The sequence below is a fragment of the Zingiber officinale genome, chromosome 1B (assembly GCF_018446385.1).
Source record: "Zingiber officinale cultivar Zhangliang chromosome 1B, Zo_v1.1, whole genome shotgun sequence".
In the NCBI taxonomy this organism is placed as follows: domain Eukaryota; kingdom Viridiplantae; phylum Streptophyta; class Magnoliopsida; order Zingiberales; family Zingiberaceae; genus Zingiber; species Zingiber officinale.
Window position 1 is genome coordinate 148,102,547 of NC_055986.1, and position 16,503 is coordinate 148,119,049.

The window sequence follows — 16,503 nt, forward strand, 5'->3', positions numbered from 1 at the left end:
AAGGGTTTCAATGAAAGGTATGGGACTTTCATTAGGAAGAAACTCTTGACCGTGATTCACTCCTTTTGATGTGTGTCAAAAAGGGGAAGAATGTCTAGAGAATGTTCAAGGAAGAACATTGGAGTTAGTGGGAGAGTTTGTTGATCACGACGAGTGAAGTTGTGAACAACGATAACTTACTCTTCAGGGGGAGAGTTTGTTGATGTGTGCCAATAGGGGGAGAATGAAGGGTTTAAGTTAGGCCTTCATTATCTAAGAAGGAGGTTGCCTTCTTAGAAGGAGAATGTAAGGTTGTAACTTATGTTTCATTACCTAGTGGCATGAGGAAAGTTGAGGCTATTGGATTAGCCTAACTTAAAGGTATTGTCAAACATCAAAAAGGGGGAGATTGTTGGTGCAATTTCTAATAGGTCAAGGTTGACCTAGTTGACCAAGCGTAAACCTTGGTCATGGTTTCGATGTTTGACAATACAGAAAGACATGTAGACATGGACAATGCAGGTGCAGTTGTCCATGCGGAGAGATACTGATCAGGGTCTGATCAGGTTGGATGAAGAAGAGTCAAGTAGGTCAAGGTTGACCGGATACTTGACTGGGAAGTCCTAACTGGGATGTTAGGCAGAGTGAAAATCCTAGTGAGTGAAGCCAGGTGAAAGTGAAAGTCCTGGTGAGTGAAGCCAGGCAATGGGAAAATCCTGGTGAGTGAAGCCAGGTGAAAGACCTAGTGGGTGAAGTTAGGCATTTTGGAAAGTCCTGGTAAGTGAAGCCAGGCAATTCGGAAAGTCCTGGTGAGTGAAGCCAGGCAGTTGGAAAAGTCCTGGTGAGTGAAGCCAGGCAGTTCGGAAAGTCCTAGTTGTTAGGACCGATGATCGCGGCTAGAGAGGGGGGGTGTGAATAGCCGACCCCAAATCTTCATTTCTTTCTACAAGTCGAGTTAGCGCAGCGAAAAATAAAACAAAGAAACAAAGACAAGAAGATCAAACCTCAACACGCAGCGATGTAACGAGGTTCGGAGATAAACTCCTACTCCTCGGCGTGTCCGTAAGGTGGACGAAGCCTATCAATCCGTCGGTGGATGAGTCCCCGGAAATTCGGCTAATAACAACTCCTTCTGGGTGGAGAAACCTCGCCACAATAACTTGCAACAACAAGATAGAAATACAGCAAGAACTACAAACAATATGAATGTAAAACACCTTGCTTGCCTTTGACTGGTTTCCGTTGTCGAGCAAGACAACTTCACGGAAGAAGCGGTGACCAGGGAAGCTCACCGAGCTTCACGATTAGAGCTCAAAGCTCAAGTGCGGCAAGCGGGGCAAGAATGAAGAAGTAACTCCCTGGAACAGTCCTCAACCCTTTTATAACTGCGAAGAAGACACGGAAGAAACTAGCGTTGCTACAGCTGGGGACGGACCGATCGGGCTTCATCCCGATCGGCGGTCCACAGTCTGATCGGTCACAAGACCGATCAGGCCCTTCCCGATCGGTCATGTGGACCGATCAGGTCCTTCCTGATCGGTCCCATGACCGATCGGGACCTTCCTCCGGTGATCTCCTTCGATCGATCAGCGGTTGGTGCCGACCGATCGAGATAAGCAGAATGCATTTGGTTCTTGATCGGTTACCGACCGTCGAGATAACCCAGATATCGATCGGTCACGAGCCGATCCGGTTTAAGCTCGACCCTAAACCCTACTTGGTCCGAGAGCGAGCTCACGAGCCCTCTCGACTGGCCCGTCGGTCAATCGAACGCCTCTGTGACCTAGATGGTCCGAGAACGAGCTACCGAGCCCCTCCGACTCCATCCGGTCCAGAGAACGAGCTACCGAGCCCTCTCTGACCTAGTCCGGAGAACGAGCTACCGAGCCCTCTCCGACTTCGCATGCCAAGCTTCCATACTTGGACTTTTCCCGTGCCAAGCTCCCTGCTTGGACTTTTCCGTGCCAAGTCTCCATACTTGAACTTTTCCCGTGCCAAGTCTCCATACTTGGGCTTTTCCCGTGCCAAGCTCCCTGCTTGGACTTTTCCGTGCCAAGTCTCCATACTTGGACTTTTCACCAGATGTCTGGTCAACCTTGACCCATCTGGATTCCCCTTGCCTGGCTTCACTCACCAGGACTTCTGAACTGCCTAGCTTCACTCACTAGGTCTTTCCCCTGCCTGGCTTCACTCACCAGGTCTTTTTCAATTGCCTAGCTTCACTCACCAGGACTTTCTCCAACTGTCTGGCTTCACTCACCAGGACTTTCCAAACTGCCTAACATCCCAGTTAGGACTTCCCAGTCAAGTATCCGGTCAACCTTGACCTACTTGACTCTTCTTCATTCAACCTGATCAGACCCTGATCAGTATCTCTCCGCATGGACAACTGCACCTGCATTGTCCATGTCTACATAACTTTCTGTATTGTCAAACATCGAAATCATGACCAAGGTTTACGCTTGGTCAACTAGATCAACCTTGACCTACTGGAAATTGCACCAATAATCTCCCCCTTTTTTATGTTTGACAATACCTTTAAGTTAGGCTAATCCAATAGCCTCAACTTTCCTCATGCCACTAGGTAATGAAACATAAGTTACAACCTTACATTCTCCTTCTAAGAAGGCAACCTCCTTCTTAGATAAAGAATGTCTAACTTAAACCCTTCATTCTCCCCCTATTGACACACATCAACAAACTCTCCCCCTGAAGAGTAAGTTATCGTTGTTCACAACTTCACTCGTCGTGATCAACAAACTCTCCCACTAACTCCAATGTTCTTCCTTGAACATTCTCTAGACATTCTTCCCCTTTTTGACACACATCAAAAAGAGTGAATATCAAGGTCAAGAGTTTCTTCCTAATGAAAGTCCCATACTTTTCATTGAAACCCTTAATTTCCCCCTTGATACTAAGGTCAATAGTCAATTTAGTGATAATCCCATATCACTAATGACAACTCCCCCTAAAGGTCAACTCCCCTTGACCAATAGGTAAAACTCCCCCTTGATCATTGCACCAACAATGTCTTGGAGAGTTCCAAACCTTTAGAAACCTAAAACACCACTTCCCGAGCTGAAATTTCAGACAACCAGTCGAATTTCAGCAAGTTGGCACGCCCTGATCGGTCACCGGACCGATCAGGCTTCCTCTGGATCGGTCCAGTGACCGATCCACACAGACCTGGACCGATCAGAATCCTCTCTGATCGGTCCACAAGTCTGAGATCAGAATTTCTGATTTTCCTCCCGAAATTCAGAAACTCCTAGAAAATTCCAGAAAATTCTAAAAATTGTAAAACTTTGAGAATACATTCCTCATAACATATATTATCAAGGAAAAATAGTTTTCTATGAAAATACCTTCCATTTTTCAATCTTGATACAAAGTTCACAAGTCTTAGAATTCTATATTTCCACTTTTCTAAGAAAATAGCTTCCATTTTTCATAACTTGTTGGTGCAATTTCCAGTAGGTCAAGGTTGACCTAGTTGACCAAGCGTAAACCTTGGTCATGGTTTCGATGTTTGACAATACAGAAAGATATGTAGACATGGACAATGCAGGTGCAGTTGTCCATGCGGAGAGATACTGATCAGGGTCTGATCAGGTTGGATGAAGAAGAGTCAAGTAGGTCAAGGTTGACCGGATACTTGACTGGGAAGTCCTAACTGGGAGGTTAGGCAGTTCGGAAAGTCCTAGTGAGTGAAGCCAGGCAGTTCGGAAAGTCCTGGTGAGTGAAGCCAGGCAGTCGGGAAGTCCTGGTGAGTGAAGCCAGGCAGTTGGAGAAAGTCCTGGTGAGTGAAGCTAGGTAATTGGGAAAGACCTGGTGAGTGAAGCCAGGCAGGGGAAAGACCTAGTGAGTGAAGCTAGGCAGTTCGGAAGTCCTGGTGAGTGAAGCCAGGCAAGGGGAATCCAGATGGGTCAAGGTTGACCAGACATCTGGTGAAAAGTCCAAGTATGGAGACTTGGCACGGGTAAAGTCCAAGTATGGAGACTTGGCACGGAAAAGTCCAAGCAGGGAGCTTGGCACGGGAAAAGCCCAAGTATGGAGACTTGGCACGGGAAAAGTTCAAGTATGGAGACTTGGCACGGAAAAGTCCAAGCAGGGAGCTTGGCACGGGAAAAGTCCAAGTATGGAAGCTTGGCATGCGAAGTCGGAGAGGGCTCGGTAGCTCGTTCTCTGGACTAGGTCAGAGAGGGCTCGGTAGCTCGTTCTCTGGACCGGATGGAGTCGGAGAGGGCTCGGTAGCTCGTTCTCCGGACTAGGTCAGAGAGGGCTCGGTAGCTCGCTCTCCGGACGAGGTCGGAGAGGCGGTAGCTCGCTCGGGACCAAGTAGGGTTTAGGGTGGGAGGTTATCTGGATCGGTCTGGTGACCGATCAGTGATCGATCAGTAGCATACAGTGAAGTTCCTGATCGGTCGGCAGACCAATCGGTGATCGATCGAAGGAGATCACCTTCGGGAGGGAAGGTCCCGATCGGTCATGGGACCGATCAGGAAGGACCTGATCGGTCCACATGATCGATCAGGGAAGGGCCTGATCGGTCTTGTGACCGATCAGACCCTTGTGGACCGATCGGGATGAAGCATCTGGTTCGAAGCTACTGCTTCTTCTTCTTTACTGTTGTGTTCTGAGCTTTGCTGAGCTCGCTTCTGCTTGAAGTTTCGTGTGAGCTTCCCCGGCTGGTCAGCTGCTGCTGTTCTTCCGTGAAGTTGCTGCTTCGACAACGGAAACCAGTCGAAGGCAAGCAAGGTGTTTTACATTCATATTGTTTGTAGTTCTTGCTGTATTTCTATCTTGTTGCTGCAAGTTATTGTGGCGAGGTTTCTCCACCCAGAAGGAGTTGTTATTAGCCGATTTTCCGGAGACTCATCCACCGACGGATTGATAGGCTTCGTCCACCTTACGGACACGCCGAGGAGTAGGAGTTTATCTCCGAACCTCGTTACATCGCTGCGTGTTGAGGTTTGATCTTCTTGTCTTTGTTTCTTTGTTTTATTTTCCGCTGCGCTAACTCGACTTGTAGAAAGAAATGAAGATTTGGGGTCGGCTATTCACACCCCCCCCTCTCTAGCCGCGATCATCGGTCCTAACAAGTGGTATCAGAGCAAGGTCGCTCTTCGTTGGATTGACACCCGGGGGAGCATAAGCTAGAGATGGATCCATTCGGAGAGGATATCACGATTCCACCCTTCTACGATCGCGACGACTTCGCGTATTGGAAGGTAAGGATGAAGTACTTTCTTATGACTAACCTAGTTCATTGGAGTTGTGTGCAGGTAGGGTTTACTCATCCGGTGAATAAAGACGGAGAAACCCTAGAGAAGAAAAAGTGGACGAAGGAGCAAATCCACCAATCCACAATCAACGATGAGGTAACGAAAATTCTTGAATTTTCATTACCTAATGACATTTTGTGTAAGGTAGGTGGATATAACAATGCCAAGGAGTTGTGGAACAACTTGGCCAAGTTCCATGAGGGAAGCTCCACTTCAAGTCATGAAGAGGAGTCAAGTGAGCTAAGTAGCTCACTTCATGGAGGTAAGGAATTAGAAGTTGAGGGCTACTCAACATCTAAGGAAGAAGAGGAGGAGAGTTCTTCTTCAAGATTGGAGCAAGAAGAAGAAGCCTCTACTTCCGGAAGGGATGAAGAAGAAAGCATACAACCATCCTCAACCCTAGGTAACTCAAGCAATTTACTTTCAAGTAAATTACATATAATGTGCTTTTAGTGTAGGGAATTTGGGCATTACAAGAGTAAATGTCCAAAGAGGATTAGGAAGACTCCACCGGCGCCAAAGGTCAAGAAAGCCGGAGTCCCGATACGCAAGGGTAAGGAGCACGTGGTGTGCTTCCAATGCAAGCGAAGGGGACACTATAGGAGCCAATGTCCGAGGGGGAGGCAATCTCACAAGGACAAGAGACCGAGCACATCGATAGGGGGAGCTAAGGCAAACCCTAAGGTAACATTTAAGTTTCATTCTTGCAATAAGACACATGCTAGTAGTTTTTTTACAATTGTTAATAATGATAAGCATGTTAACTTTAGGAACCAATACATGAGCTTAGGAGCCAAACATGTTAACCTAGATAAGGATAATACTAGAAATGTCAACCCTAGAATTAACCCATCTAAGGCTAAGGAAAATCTAGGTAGAAATCCCAAATCATCTAGACATATGCCTAGGAATACCTCAAAGAAAAATGACAAATTAAAACTTGAGGTATTAGAAAAGGAGAATCAAGTCTTGAGGTCAAGACTTGACACTTTAGAAAAGACCCTTAAAAATTTAGAGAAGTCAACTCTAGGGTCTAAGGGTCAAAAACCAAAGACAAAGGACAAGAGAGGTTTGGGTCACAAACCTAAGTCCCAAATGGTCAAGCCCACTTATCACAATGTTCCATTCGATTATGGAACAAAATCTAGGGCTAGGAAGACCATCACCAAGGTCACAAGGGGAGTCACCCCTAGAGTTGATCTTGTTGAGTCCCGAATGACCAAGGCTTTAAAGCCTAGGAGGGTCATTAGGAGGGTTGCTGGGGAAGTCATCCCTAGTGAATACTTAGTGAACCCAATGAGCTCAAATAGGTATTGGGTTCCTAGGAGCGTGATTCCATCACGCTAGATGAGTTAGGGTGTGCCAACCTTACTTGACTAGGTAGTTAACCTAATCATGGCAAAAGGTGGCACTTTAGGAATTTTCAAGGTCTAATCAAGCCTTGAAAATGAAAGTGAAAATTATTCCTAAGATAATTAAGATGTGCCAACCACATTTGAGGAATTTTCTAGAGTCAATCTAGTTGGCACATAGTGATCTAAAAGTCTTGAGGATATGATTTTAGGTCTATTACACTTAGGAATATAGAATTTATGGCAAAATGATCAAAATTATCAAAAATGGCAACTAAGGCTAGAAGTAGGTATTTTCTATACCTTTATGTGCTATTTGCCATATATTGTTTGTCATATGCCATGTCATGACATCATATTTATTTTATGACCATTTAAAATGTCATGATAATGCTTAGGTTAGTTAAATGTCATGCTTTATTTAAGTTTCATACTTTATGCCATGACATCATGACATTGGCACATGTTTCCATTTATGATACAATTATATGTCATGTCATCATCTTGTGCATTAATGATCAATGAAATTGATTTAAGGACTAAAACACAATTTGATATGGAGATCAAATTGTTATTTAGAAAAATGCATGAGAACTTAGATTAAGCTAACCTAAACCCATATCTCACATCAAAATTGACTTGGATGTGTTTGATACACCTTAGATGTGTGTGAGATATTAGGATTGTGAGTTAGGATCAAGGTGCATAGTTCTTGTACCTTGATGAGTCTAATTCTAATTGAGGATCATAGGGAAAGCTTGTGTACAAGTCATGTACATTTAGCCCTAAGATTGTGGTCCTAAATTGAATTAGTTTAAAATCATTTCAAAATTAATTTGAAAAACCTTGATGAAGCTTTTCTAGTGATAGCATTCATCATTGAACAAGTTGATACAAAGATAAGTTAACTTTGAGCTATTTCGAAGACTTTTGAACTTTGTATCAAGATTTGAAAATGGAACTTATTTTCATAGAAAACTATTTTTCCATGATAGTATATGTTATGAGGAGTGTATCCTCAAAATTTTACAATTTTTAGAATTTTCTGTGATTTTCTAGAGGTTTCTGAATTTCGGGAAAAGAAATCAGAAATCAGAAATCAGAGTTGTGGACCGATCAGAGGGGATTTTGATCGGTCCAGGGGTGCCTGGATCGGTCACCGTGACTGATCCAGGGAATCCCTGATCGGTCTGGTGACCAAGTTGCTGAATTTCAACTGTTGACTGAAATTTCAGCTACAGAAGTTGGTGGTTTAGAGTTATAAAGGTTTGAAACTCACCAAGACATTGTTGGTGCAATGGTCAAGGGGGAGTTGACCTTTAGGGGGAGTTTTACCTATTAGTCAAGGGGGAGTTGACTTTTAGGGGGAGTTTTTACTCTAAAGACTTGAGTGATATGGGATTATCACTAAGTTAATTGTTGACCTTAGTATCAAGGGGGAAATTAAGAGTTTCAATGAAAGGTATGAGACTTTCATTAGAAAGAAACTCTTGACCTTGATTCACTCTTTTTGATGTGTGTCAAAAAGGGGGAGAGTGTAGGTTTGAGGAGAATAGAGAATGTTCAGGGAAGAACATTAGAAAACCTAAGTTAGGTTATCGGGTTAACCTAACTTGATTATGAGTTTGATTATGGGTTTTGTCAAACATCAAAAAGGGGGAGATTGTTGGTGCAACCTTAGGTCAAGGTTGACCTGGTTGACCCAACTCGAGTTGACCTGACTCGAGTTGTATTTTGATGTTTGACGAGAACATGATGGGAGATTGTTGGTGCAACCTTAGGTCAAGGTTGAACTGGTTGACCAGACTCGAGTTGACTTGGCTCGAGTTGTATTTTGATGTTTGACGAGAACAAGCTTGGGAGATTGTGGGTACAACCCGTGGTCAAGGTTGACCTGGTTGACCCGAGGTGAGTTGACCTGACTCGGAAAAGTCCAAGCAGGGAGCTTGGCACGGGAAAAGTCCAAGCAGGGAGCTTGGCATGGGAAAAGTCCAAGCAGGGAGTTTGGCATGGTGAAAAGTCCAAGCAGGGAGCTTGGCACGGGAAAAGTCCAAGTATGGAGACTTGGCACGGAGAAGTCCAAGTATGGAAGCTTGGCACATGGGAAGTCGGAGAGGGCTCGGTAGCTCGTTCTCCGGACTGTGGTCAGAGAGGGATCGGGAGCTCGTTCTCTGGACCGGATGTGGAAAGTCCTGGTGAGTGAAGCCAGGCAGACGGAAAAGTCCTGGTGAGTGAAGCCAGGCAGTTGGAAAGTCCTGGTGAGTGAAGCCAGGCAGTGGGAAAGTCCCGGTGAGTGAAGCCGGGCAGATTGGAAATCCTGGTGAGTGAAGCCAGGTGAAAACCCTAGTGAGTAAAGCTAGGTGAAAGTCCTGGTGAGTAAAGCCGGGCAAGGGAAAATCCAGATGGATCAAGGGTAATCGGACATCTGGTGTTGAGAAGGTCAAGTAGGTCAAGGGATTGACCGGATACTTGACACGAAGAGAAAAGTCCAAGTGGGTCAAAGGGATTGACCGGATACTTGGTGGGGAGTCTTAGCAGGTCAAGGGAGTGAACGGATGCTAAGCATGATGTACCAACAGGTCAAGGTTGACCGGATGTTGGTTTGGAAGGTTTGGGACTTGGTTTGGGCAAAAACCAAGCTCTGGATCGATCAGTGGATCGATCCAGTGATACACTGGGTATCTGGATCGGTCTGGTGACCGATCAGTAACTAAACAGTAGCCTACTGAGTGTTATCTGATCGGTCTGCAGACCGATCAGGAAACAACGATCAGAAGGCAAGAAGTTCGGGAGAAAAACATGCTGATCGGTCCCTGGACCGATCAGAGGAAGGTCTGATCGGTCCCCAGGACCGATCAGGGTCTTCCTGGACCGATCAGGAGATGTTCTGATCGGTCCAGCCCTAGCCGTTGGCTCACAACGACTAGTCTTCTGTCTTCTGTTCTTCGCAGGTGAGTGCAGGTTATAAAAGGAGTTCAAGGGCTACAGTGGCAACTCTTCTTCGCATTCTTCTTCCTGGTTCCTTCTGTACTTACTGAGCTTTGCTGAGCTCCTTGTTCTTGAAGCTTCGCGTAAGCTTCCCTGCTGGTTTTCTAGCTGAGCTTGGATCCGAGAAGTTGCTGCTTCATCAGGATTCCAGTCGACAACGAGAAGGCAAGCAAAGGGTTTTACATTTCGATTGTTCTTGTTTGCTTTCTCATCTGTTGTACTCCTTATTGCTGTTGCAAAGATATTGTGGCGAGGTTTCTCCACCCAGAAGGAGTTGTTATTAGCCGGTTTTTCGGGGACTCATCCACCGACGGATTGATAGGCTTCGTCCACCTTACGGACACGCCGAGGAGTAGGAGTTTATCTCCGAACCTCGTTACATCGCTGCGTGTTGAGGTTTGATCTTCTTGTCATTGTTTCTTTGTTTTATTTTCCGCTGCGCTAACTCGACTTGTAGAAAGAAACGAAGATTTGGGGTCGGCTATTCACACCCCCCCCTCTCTAGCCGCGATCATCGGTCCTAACACTAGTGAGTGAAGCTAGGCAGTTGGGAAGTCCTGGTGAGTGAAGCCAGGCAAGGGAAAGTCCTAGTGAGTGAAGCTAGGCAGTTGGGAAGTCCTGGTGAGTGAAGCCGGGCAAGGAAAAATCCAGATGAATCAAGGGTGATCGGTCATCTGGTATTGAGAAGGTCAAGTAGGTCAAGGAAGTGACTGGATACTTGACACGAAGAGAAAAGTCCAAGTATGGAGACTTGGCACGGAAAAGTCCAAGCAGGGAGCTTGGCACGGGAAAAGCCCAAGTATGGAGACTTGGCACGGGAAAAGTTCAAGTATGGAGACTTGGCACGGAAAAGTCCAAGCAGGGAGCTTGGCACGGGTAAAGTCCAGGTATGGAGACTTGGCACGGAGAAGTCCAAGCAGGGAGCTTGGCACGGGAGAAGTCCAAGTATGGAAGCTTGGCATGGGAAGTCAGAGAGGGCTCGGTAGCTCGGTAGCTCGGTAGCTCGGTAGCTCGTAGCTCGGCAGCTCGCTCTCCGGACTAGGTCAGAGAGGGCTCGGTAGCTCGTTCTCTGGACCGGATGGAGTCGGAGAGGGCTCGGTAGCTCGTTCTTCAGACGAAGTCGGAGAGAGCTCGGTAGCTCGGTAACCCGGTAGCTCGGTAGCTCGGTAGCCCTGTAGCTCGGTAGCTCGGTAGCTTTGACTAGGTCAGAGAGGGCTCGGTAGCTCGTTATCAGGACCAGGTAGGGTTTAGGGCTGGGAGCTCTAAACCTGGATCAGTCTGGTGACCGATCAGTAACCAAACAGTATGCTACTGTATGTTATCTGATCGGTCTGCAAACCGATCATAAAGCGAACAGAAGGCAAAAAGAAAAGGAGGGGATCGGTCTGTGGACCGATCCACATGCATCCTGATCGGTCCACAGACTGATCAGGAGACGATCAGAGAGTTGGGCGAGTTCTCTGTGAAGAGTGTTGATCGGTTTGGGGACCGATCAGCATAGGTCCTGATCGGTCCCCAAGACCGATCAGGGAGGCCTCGGACCGATCAGGGTGGAGCCTGATCGGTCCGTTATGAGTGACAACGGCTATCTCCGTCTTCTTCGTTTTCAGATGTTATAAAAGGAGATCGAGGGCTTCTGACATTACTTCTTCTTCTTCCTCTCCTCATTTGCTACCTCTTGCTTCAGAAGAGCGTCTTATTCGAGCTTTTGAGCTCTTCTTAGTCAAGCTTGTGAGCTTCCTCGGGGTCTCCAACAGCTTGTCAGATTTGGCCCGTGAAGTTCTTTGCTTCATCAACAGAAGGCAAGATTATTTGTTTTTACATTCATATTGTTGCTTCTTCTTGTGTATTCTTGTACTCCTATTCTTGCTGGTGCAAGAAAGATTGTGGCGAGGTTTCTCCACCCAGAAGGAGTATATATATTAGCCGATTCTCCGGGGACTCATCCACCGAAGGATTGATAGGCTTCGTCCACCTTACGGACACGCCGAGGAGTAGGAGTATATCTCCGAACCTCGTTACATCGACGCGTGTTGAGGTTTGATTTCTCCGCTTTCATTTCTATTATTTTTATTTCCGCTGCGCTAACCCTAATCGTAGGAAGAAACGCGAATTTGGGGTCGGCTATTCACACCCCCCTCTCTAGCCGCGATCATCGATCCTAACATAGACTACCAACGCCATCTGAGAGGTCTTTAATTCATTTTATTTGGCAGAAGCCTCGGCTTTAGCCGAATCAAGGGAGGTGGTCAAAGAGGCTACCTCATCCTCTTTCAGTTGCAAGGCTTTGAGCTTCTCAGTCAGTTCCGCTTCATAATTATCCTTCAGCTCTCCAAGTTTGGAAGTCAATTCTCGGTTGAGGTCTGTAACCGATTTAAATTTTACCTGAAGACTTTCAATTTGTACTTCAAATTGTTCCTTGGCGGCAGCAGAAAACGCAGTAGAAGATAATCCAACAACCTCTTGCTTTAGCTTATCATTCTCCGATCTCAACCTCTTGTTCTCAATGTATAAGTTGTGTAGTAGTCGAGAGAAACCCATATTTTCTATCCATCGCTGGAAATATAATGAAAAGTCATAAGATAATAGTTGAGAAATAAAAAATAGGTGTTAATAAGCATACCTGATTCTCCTTGTGAGAGAAACGATCAATTGCCTCAGGAATAGAAAGCTCTTCAAAAAGGGGACGAACTTCATCCCAAGAGTTGGCAAAAGAACCCCCTAATAATATGGGGAGAACAGGAATGGCAGAGGAACCGGCCGAGAAGGAAGAAGTAGGAATAGAGGGGGGAGAAAAGATTAAGTAAGAAGAAGGCGAGGAAGGCAAAGACCCAGAAGTTGGTATAGATAGAGGAAAAGTAAAAGAAACATCCCCAGAGGCGCTGGCACTGGAGAAAGGCGAGGCAGGAAAATTGAGAGAAGGATAAAGCTCCGCCAGCGTCGGCTCATCAAAAGGAAGGCTAGCTGAAGCAAAGCCTTCTGAAACCAACTCGTCAGCAGGAAGAATGAGCCTCCTTTTTGAGGGAGGAGCCCTGGTTAATTTGCATCCCGGACGCTTGCCCGTGGAAACTTCAGCTATCAATTTACCAGAGCTACCCGGAGACGTGAGCTCAATTAAAGGAAGAGAGATAGATGAGGAGATAGCAGCAACCACTGGAGAGGTAACAGTGGGTATAGGATTGGGCAGAATCTCTGCAACAGGATCCTCAGGAGAACCTTCAGGAGCCTCACAAACTCCTGAAGAGCTAGGTACTTCAGTTAGAGGAGCTGGCTCTTCAATTGAGGGTGGAGGGGCGATAGCGGCTAAAAACTCGGCTTCCTTGGCACGAAGCAGGTCTTCTTCCACGCGTATTTCTTCATCAATCAAGGCATCATAAAAGCTTTCCACTGTATAGAAAAGAAAAGCAGTTTAGGCGGTTAAAAGCAAGAAGGAAGGAACAAGATGTTACCTAAGGAAATGTGGGTATCAGGTTTGACGGGGCTTAAACCAAATAGGTATAGAAGCTCGATCTTCAACCATTTCGGGATCGAGAGTCGGTGACCTAATAACTGCTCACAATAAATAGGAAAATAAGGGAGAAGATGAAACTCTCTAACGTCGGGCAAGGGAGGCAAGAAAGATTTCCAAGCATGAGACCAAGGAATAGGTCCCGGAAACTTTAAAAAGAAAAAACGAGATTTCTAGGCTTTGAGAGACGACGGCATATCTCCAAAAAGGACCATTTTAGTTCGTGACTGGAATAAAAAGACACCAGGTTCCGAGCACTTGGGATAGGAAAACATGAAGAAATTTTGAGGAGTAGGAGGAATATCTCGTATACGAAACAACATATAAGTACCGCATAGATAACGAAATGCATTAGGGGCAAACTGCTGCAAAGGAATATCAAAATACCGACTTATCTCAATCAAGAAAGGAGGAATGGGGAACCTTAATCCCCCTATCAACTGATCCCTGAAAAAAGTCACGCAGTTATCAGGGGGATGATGAGGTCGATCATTCGGTGTTGGGAGTATGATTCTATATTCCTTAGGAATTTCATATTGACGACGGATGGATAATCTAGCATTCTTATCAAAGACAGAAGACATATGGACATACCAAGGAGCAATTGCTTCCTCAGCCATGAACAAAGGTATAGGCTAGGGAAACAATAGATTACTTACTGGAGACAAGAAAGGGGATCGTCGTGAAACGGTGAGCACGAGGTCTGGTTGAAGGCAGCAACAGGAAAAGAACTCTAGAGAAGAAAAAAGGAAGGACAAGGTTTAAAAAGGAGACGAAGGGTTTAGGGTTTGAAAAACGCACAACTGTCATCAGATCAGGATATTGGTATCTCAGCAGACGCTGAGGATCGCAATAGAAAGGCAAAAGACCTACGTGACGTGGCGGTCAGAAAAAGTATGTGCCATACCATCATAAAAACATTCACATTGGATGTGATAGGTCGGATCACGCTGGGGTTGGTAGTGTCTCGGGGTACGTTTCTAACACTCTCTCACTCGAAGGAGAACCAATCACTAGCCCAGAAGCTTCGAAAGAAGACGTGATCGACTGAGCATAATAAAATAGAAAGGACGGAACTTTTTGGCCAAACCCAGGCTATAGACAAAAACATTTTAAGGATAGAAATTTAGGAGAATAACAATTTTTTTAAAAAAATTATCCTTATAAAACACGACTTAGTATTTATCGAAATAAATTTATATTGACGGGGGAAACTGTGGTTATGCTAGATAAGTATGATATTGACTTTAGTCAATAAGACAACTTCAGTTGGTATAACATTGGTTATAATATCGAACTGTACCAACAGTCAAGATAGCCTTAGCTATGATAAATGACACATAGGATACACGAGGGAATGATGAACACAACACCACATTTTGTAAATAATAGAAGGATTCCGTAGAATCATTTGATTAGATACAAAAGTTTATTTTTACACTTAGAATCTGATTAAATACATAGCATTACATTTCCCCCCAGGAACAGCAAACCTCAAATAGATAGCAAATATTACAAGCCTAAACTCTTAGAGCACTCAGAAAATTTCAGTCCCACTGGATTCAAACTTACCATGGAGCAGAGATGGAAATAGCCCACTTCGTCCGAGCTTGCCAAGGCACATAAGAGGCAATATTTTGCCTGGGACGAAGAAAGCAACAAAAAACAGAAAAGCTCAAGGGCGACGAGATAGGGAAACATTGATTCATTCCATAACGGAAAAACCACTTCCCCTCTCAAGCCGTATGAGCTCAGCAAGTGGAGCAACCAATTTTAGCCCAAGGGTAACATGTGTTGTGCCCTGCACACAACACCCATGGGTCATTTGGCTGCCCCTCTATAAGTAGTAAAAATTTCTCTGAAGTTTCTTGGGTCCTTCAGAGCACCTGCATCTTTGGATAAAAGATCTGGATTGTGAAGCTTCATCTCTCAAGAAGATCCCTTGAACTCCAGAAGTAGCTGGAACAAAAATTCCAACAAACTCATACATAGATCTCACCTGGTCCAACAAAAATCACCCCCAAAGGGGAGGATCCGAGACCATAGCCTTAGCAATAAAAGGTAGCGAGGAAGGAAAAGAATTGAGATGGGTCGTGGAGGAAGAGAAGGGTGTAGCCCTGTTTAAAGGAGCAAAAGGCTCATAGGATTGCTATACTTAATTTATTAAGACAGTGGTACACAAGATCTGTGAGGTCATTTCAAAATCTGGAGCAGAGTCATGGGTAGGAAAAGACAGGACCATACTTATGTCTAGTCAGTCGTCTACACCTCCTTCGACTAGACTTGAAGGGAAGGCTAGTGATATGGGTTAGGTTTTGTGGGTGTCCCGATGAGGAAAGAAAAGGAAGAAAGAAAAGCAAAAAAGATAGGCTAATATCGGCAGAGACATACCTCCTAAAGCAGAGTTAGGTTAATATCGACCGGGACATACCTCCCAGGCAAAGTTAGTCTAACATCGACCGGGACATACCTTTCGGGCAAAGTTAGGTTAATATCGGCCGGGACATGCTTCCTAAGCAGAGCTAGGCTAATATCGGCCGAGAAATACCTCCTAAGCAGAATTAGGCTAATATCGACCGAGACATACTTCCTAAGCAGAGCTAGGCTAATATCAGCCGGAACATACCGCTGGGATGGAGTTAGGCTAATATCGGCCGAGATATACCTCCTAAGTAGATCTAGGGTAATATCGGCCGAGACATACCTCCTAAGCAGAATTATGCTAATATCGGCCGAGACATACTTCCTAAGCAGAGCTAGGCTAATATCGACCGGAACATACTGCTGGGATGGAGTTGGCTAATATCGGCTGAGACATACCTGCTAAGTAGATCTAGGGTAATATCGGTCGTGACATACCGCTGGGGCGGACTTAGGCTAATGTCGGATGAGACATACTTCCTATACAAAGCTAGGTTAATATCGACCGGTGATATGGGTTAGGTTTTGTGGGTCTACAGAGGAGGAAAGAAAAGCAAAAAAGATAGGCTAACAGCGGCCGGGACAGGCCTCCATAATGAATGTAGGGTAATATCGGCCGGGACATACCTTCAGGAAGGAGATAGGCGAATAACGACCGATACATACTCCAGAGCAAAGATAGACCAATATCTGCCGATACATGCCTGCCGAACGAAGGTAGGCCAATATCGGTCGATACATGCTTGCCGTATGAAGGTAAGCCAATAATGACCGATACATACTCCAAAGCAAAGATAGACCAATATCGGCCGATACATGCCTGCCGAATGAAGGTAGGCCAATATCGGTCGATACATGCTTGCCATATGAAGGTGAGTCAATATTGGTCGGGACATGCCTGCCGAACGAAGGTAGGCCAATATCGGTCGATACATGCTTGCCGTATGAAGGTGAGTCAATATTGGTCGGG